The sequence below is a fragment of the Xyrauchen texanus genome, chromosome 37 (genome assembly GCF_025860055.1).
Source record: "Xyrauchen texanus isolate HMW12.3.18 chromosome 37, RBS_HiC_50CHRs, whole genome shotgun sequence".
Lineage (NCBI taxonomy): Eukaryota > Metazoa > Chordata > Actinopteri > Cypriniformes > Catostomidae > Xyrauchen > Xyrauchen texanus.
Genome location: NC_068312.1, coordinates 35,134,782 through 35,140,781, shown reverse-complemented (window position 1 = coordinate 35,140,781; position 6,000 = coordinate 35,134,782).

Sequence of the window (6,000 nt, the reverse complement as noted above, 5' to 3'; positions counted from 1 at the left end):
AACAATAATGAATGAACAGTTACAGAACGTGCGCAGTGTCAGTCAAACAAACACAAAACAAAACATATGAGACACTAAAATAATGCAATAATTATAAACTGAACTACATAAAATATAACACAGAACACCCTCAAAAAATAAGTTTGGTCATTACACAAATTAACTTAACTTACTTTTGCTCAAAAAAATCTTGATAAAAGCAAAACCACCAATGGAACAAAAGGGAAAGTGCAGCCAATAAAAGATGCAAAGCACAGCTTAATATGTCACACAAGAGGACAGTTGAGCTGATTGCAATAATGCAAACAGAGTCAAACGCTTCAATCATTACAAAGATGCATGACCTGACCGCATCCAGACAGCGCGGGCTGAGGAGGTCATTTGTTAATCAAAGCGGACCGTTCTTTCTTTTGTTCATTCAGTTAGAGTGATGATGAATCAAGCGGGTGTTAAAGAGAATGTCTGCCATTCAGGTCACTAAACGTACAGTAGGCAGAACTACCCAAGATCAAAAAGATGACACATGCAAGCAATAGTTCACCAATAAATAAATAAATAAATAAATAAAATAAGTCAGTCATTGTGTTGTCATCTCCATGTTGACCCAAACCTGTTAGCCTCAGTCACATTAAACTTTCATAGCATCTTTTTTTTTCTTTGTATCTAAGAAATAAAGACATGCACTTAGGACAACATGAGGGAAAATAGTGACAAACAATGTGTTTTTGGGTGAGCTATCTGATCCTGATATGATAGCCTATAAGAAGGTTGTGTGATGTTGTACTTTCATAAGGGTTTCACTACTGTAAAAGTATTAGTGGTTAAAGTAATCACAGGTAAATTCAATGCAGCGATAAAACAATGAAGAGACAGCGCTATAAATAGAAACTATGCATGTTCACTGTTTGCATGTTCACTGATAGGATCCATTTCCTATCATAGCTTTTCAACAATATAGTCATCATTTTAGTGGTAGTATTTTTCTGCAGTAAATGGATAGTTCACGTAGAAATGACAATTCTGTCATCATTTGCCGAGAAAGAGAGAGAGAGAGAGAGAGAGAGAGAGAGAGAGAGCAGAGAGAGAGAGCGAGAGTGAGAGATGTCCTGTTCATAATGTCCTGTTAAATGCGTATTTTATTTTATATTGTATAGTGTATATTGTTATTATAGTTTTTATTTGATTTGATTCATTTACACCTTATTTTTATTCTATCTTTATTGTTATTTGTTAATATTGTTATTGTTTGTACATGTTAAAATGAATCCAATTGTGCGGAAATTCCCATGTTATGAACATGGAACATGCGGGACATGTGCAATTTGTGCGCAGTACCCGAATTTCAGGCCCTGACAACAGGCTAATAATAATAATAATAATGGTTAGTATAAATTACAGACATAATATTATTTCTGCCATCAGGGGCGAAAATTTCATCAAAATGTTGGGGGGGGACAATAAACATAACAATTCTCAAGAGCAATTTTTGAAGGGGACACCAAGGGGTTTTTTGTTGCTGCCCCGTTTGCATTTGTATTATTTTATTTCTTTAACAATTATTTTAAGAATATATCATTATATTATTTACAATACACATATTTTAATGATATTTTGGGGGGGGACAACCCTCAGATAGGGGGGGTCCTGACCACCCCCCCACGTGATTTTCTGCCTATGTCTGCCATGTATTATAATAACTAATAATAACTGTATTAATGTTATTATTATTAGCATTGTTAGGGAACCTCGAGGTGATCTCATCTCTTCTGTCTACAAAAACCAGGTGTCATGGTTGTTTAAGATTTGTAAAGGAACTTGAAGTGAACAATGAAACTTTCCTTAATTATATGTTATATATGTGTGACACAAGATAATGAGATTATGCTTTAACTATAATAATAAATATATTTAGCAAATGATTATGAGTGAAGCAACAATAATCCGAATTTGAGTAAACCCAGCCTAATTTTTAAAGTCAATGGGAAACCACGTGATGCAGAATGTGATTTAATTTAATTTAAGTTTATTTGGGGCTGGCTGCCATTTTGGATGAGGAGAGCTTGTGGCGGACAACACGGTTTTTGCAACAAAAGTGTTGGTGAAATGCATAAAGAATGTGAATCCCCAAAAACAAGAGAAGACAAATATGAAAGTGAAAGTGGAGATTAATATTAAAAAAGTACTTAAATATTGTTCTGTTTCTTAACCACACGTATCATATTACTTCTGAAGACATGGATTCAACCACTATGTGCATTTATGTGCTTTTTGGCCACCATTCACTTACATTGAATGTAAAAACAGAGCTGAGATATTCTTCTAAAAATCTTTGTTTGTGTTCAACAGAAGAAAGTCCTACACATCTGGGATGGCACGGTGGTGAGTAAATGAGAATTTAGATTTTGGGTGAACTATCCCTTTAAGCATCACTTTTCTTTTGACTCTAATTATTGATTTTGAGTATATTTAATTGTTCTAATAAATACAATGGAAACTGTTAATATACATTTTGACAAAGATTATTTCTATGCATTTTGGAAGAGGAGCTTGACCAAGCACTGAAAGGAGCAGATGCCATCAATGCTTTGGAACAGGAAGAGCGAAAGATGCCTTTCAACCCACAAAGGTATTGATAGTCCTTGAAAATGAGCTGGGGACATTTGTCAAAACTTAGGTCAGTGCACTGACCTTTTGGGCTACTTTATGCTCTTCACATCAGCTACATAAACAAGCTAACACATTTTCATTCTTTTTTTGAGGTCATACAGTAAATGGTGTTGCATCTTGATGATGGCAATGTCTGGCCAAGTTGAAAAGATCTTTTAAATGAATAGTTTCATTTATAAATACAAACTGTTTCTGGTGTTTTTGTTATAATTTTAGTTCAGAGAGTTTTCTCCTATCTGCATATATTTCTGCAGTGTGCACCATGTTAAAATGCATTCTGAATTGCGTTTATTTAGATTTACTGAAATTCTTTGTCATTGCATAGCCCAATTGTTTTTATGTTTTTTGTTTATCATCATGATTTCGGATTTGAGAATGTATTTTGGTTCTATGAGAGCATGCATATCTATGTTAGATTGTACATTTGTAAACATCAATAAAAACCTTTGACATTCACCACTCGCCAGTAGCCGTTTATTTCTTCAGGTCATTTTATTTTAACGTTAATGAAGTAAATGAACAGGACCTAGAATTAGAAGCTGCTAATAGCACTTACAATTGAGCTAAATGAGCTTCAAATTCATAGTTGGGTAAGCAGAGACTCTAAGGGTTAAAAAACCTTAAATATTGTAGCTGGTGTGGCACAGAATTTTAAGTAAACATTTTTTAATGGAAGCTCATTCATTTGGCCATAGCCAGCTATGTTTTTTTATGTAACGTTACTTAAAATTCCTAGTGGAATTTGCTTAAAAAGTGGGATGCAAAAATGATGCACTATATTTTTAAGCAAATCCAGCACGGTATTTTTTTTTTTTAGTTTACAGTTTCACATTCATTATAGAAAAATATTTGACTGCAGCATGTCACATCTGACCAATCTGTATCAAGTGTTTCAGAAATGTGATCCAAAACGACGTTACCTAAATTTAGTGGAAAAAGAATACAATGCCCCAATAGTTGTTCAACAGGAAAGGATATTTTATCCATTCTCATTTTGCACTTCCAGTAAAGTAAAACAAAGTACAACAGCTTGAGATGCTATCAAGTCAAATAAGCAATTCCTCTGAGAACTAGTGTCAATGCAGTAGTTAACATGAACTAACAATGAACAATGCTTTTACAGCATTTATTATTTTGGTTAATGCTAATATAGACATACTATTTTATTTTTTGCATTAAAAGTTGTATACACTAATGCAACATGCAATCAAAAAATGATTGTTCGTTGTTAGTTCATGATCACAAGCATTCATTGTTGTTAACATACAGAACCTTTTTGAAAAGTGTTCCATTTACAATGCATCATTTAAACTTCATATCTGGATAAAACTTTAACTGAGTTTTGGACCACATATCACCATGAAAAAAACCTGTTGGGCTCCTATCAATTTCATAGAGCATGGGTTCAAAAAACTTTTTATCCAAAGGACCCCTAAATATGATGATGGCCTTGCGAGGGACACATGGTTTAGAGAAAAATAGTAGACATGATATTAAAAAGACATGCGGTTTGCTAAATTACCTAATTCGTTTGTATTAGTCCAATTGTACTAACACAAAATTAATTATTAAAATGATATTATATGGAGAATTTTTTTTTTTCATTAAGTTAACAGTGTGCCTTTTTTATATTATTGCAATGTTAGATGTTTAAAACAGAATTCAACTCAAAATTATTTGCATTGCCTTTGTTTCAAATCAGCTTTAAAGAAAATAGTGAAATACAAAATGTATTTTCATAATATGTAAAATTGTATGCAGTGTTTGTTTTTACTTTTTACTGTTGGAACTATGGCTATCAATCGAATAATATAATCGCTATTAATCTTTATTTCTCTGAAATTTTCCACGGACACCCTAGCTGCCCCTTACGGACCCCTGATAGACACCCCCATGCATGCCTTTCAATCACTCCAGGATCCACTAAGCTCTCATGTAAGGGTTGATCCACTGTGAATAAATAAATACACCATGTTTTATATTCAGTGGCTAAATAATTATCTTTTGGTTAAGAAATGAATGTGTTATATACTGGACAATACTATAATAATAATAATAATAATAATAATAATAATAATGTATTAATTTCTGTAATCGATGCATCTGCATGTTTTGTTGTACTGATGTATATCAATGCAATGATGCCTTTCTACACCCTGACATATACATAACAATTAATTGACACAATAATTATGTTGGCTTGATAAATCCAACATACTTTTAATTCTATGGATTTGTTTAGGATTTTTCCCCATATCTCTAAACCAAGACCAAAATTATGAATTGTAACCTCCCTGTGGTTTCAAGCTACATTTACCAAACCTGGCACAGACCTTCAGACATTTCTGACTCGCGTTGCTATACCTTTTATAACTAAGTATTCGGAATAATGCTTTTCGCACAGTGGAAGTCTGTCGGTCTCATTTAGTTACGTACATCGACTGTTAATCAACTCTAAAACGCGCATGCGCGTTAGCTATGCAAGCCGGGGAAATTGCATTTCTTTTATTTTTTTTAGCGTAATACGAGGTAAAGAATAACTATTTATTATACCAGTAGTGGCAGATTTTATTACTGATTTGAAAAATGTTCTTTGATTGTAATCTTAATCAAATGTTTTTGCGATTTTGGTCTTTCTCCATTCAAGTAGATAGGGGCTTTACTGTCATGACTGGAAATAGCCCACCGAAAGCATTCCAAAGATGACCAACAGTGGACTGACTTGCTAGAAAGATTTTGCCTTAACCATATAACAAAACAAAAAAAAAAAACGACCCTAAAGCTAAACTAAACCTAACGAGACTCTTAACAAGACTTAGGCTGCCGGGTGTTAACTTCTAGACAGTACTGAATAAGGTTCATACATGCTGAACCGTTATTGAGGTAAAGAACACTCACTCAATACCCATAAAGTTTAAGGGATAATTCACACACACACACACACACACACTTATTACGTGGTGGATCAGAATCTGCTGTTTCAAAACAAAGGATGCGTCCAAGCCTTCATTAGTAATTAAAAAAGGTTACTCCAGAAATAGTATCATGGCTTGTGCTGTGTCTAACAAGTTATTGGATAAACAAGGATGGATGTGTTTGTGTGAGCGTGTGTGATCACCTGTTGCCACTCCCAAGCAGAGATGCTGTCAGCTTTCTGAAGATCAGCTTTCTCAGTGGAAAAATAGCTGTTCAAGCCGGGGTAATTCTCCCTATTTCACAGTAGCCATTGCGGAGTCATTCAGTATAGAAACCGCAATGTCCTCTGCCATTTTGAACAGTACTTTTTCTCCAATGTGGAAACTCCAGTAATAGGGAAGTGCCTTGAGTTGTGTA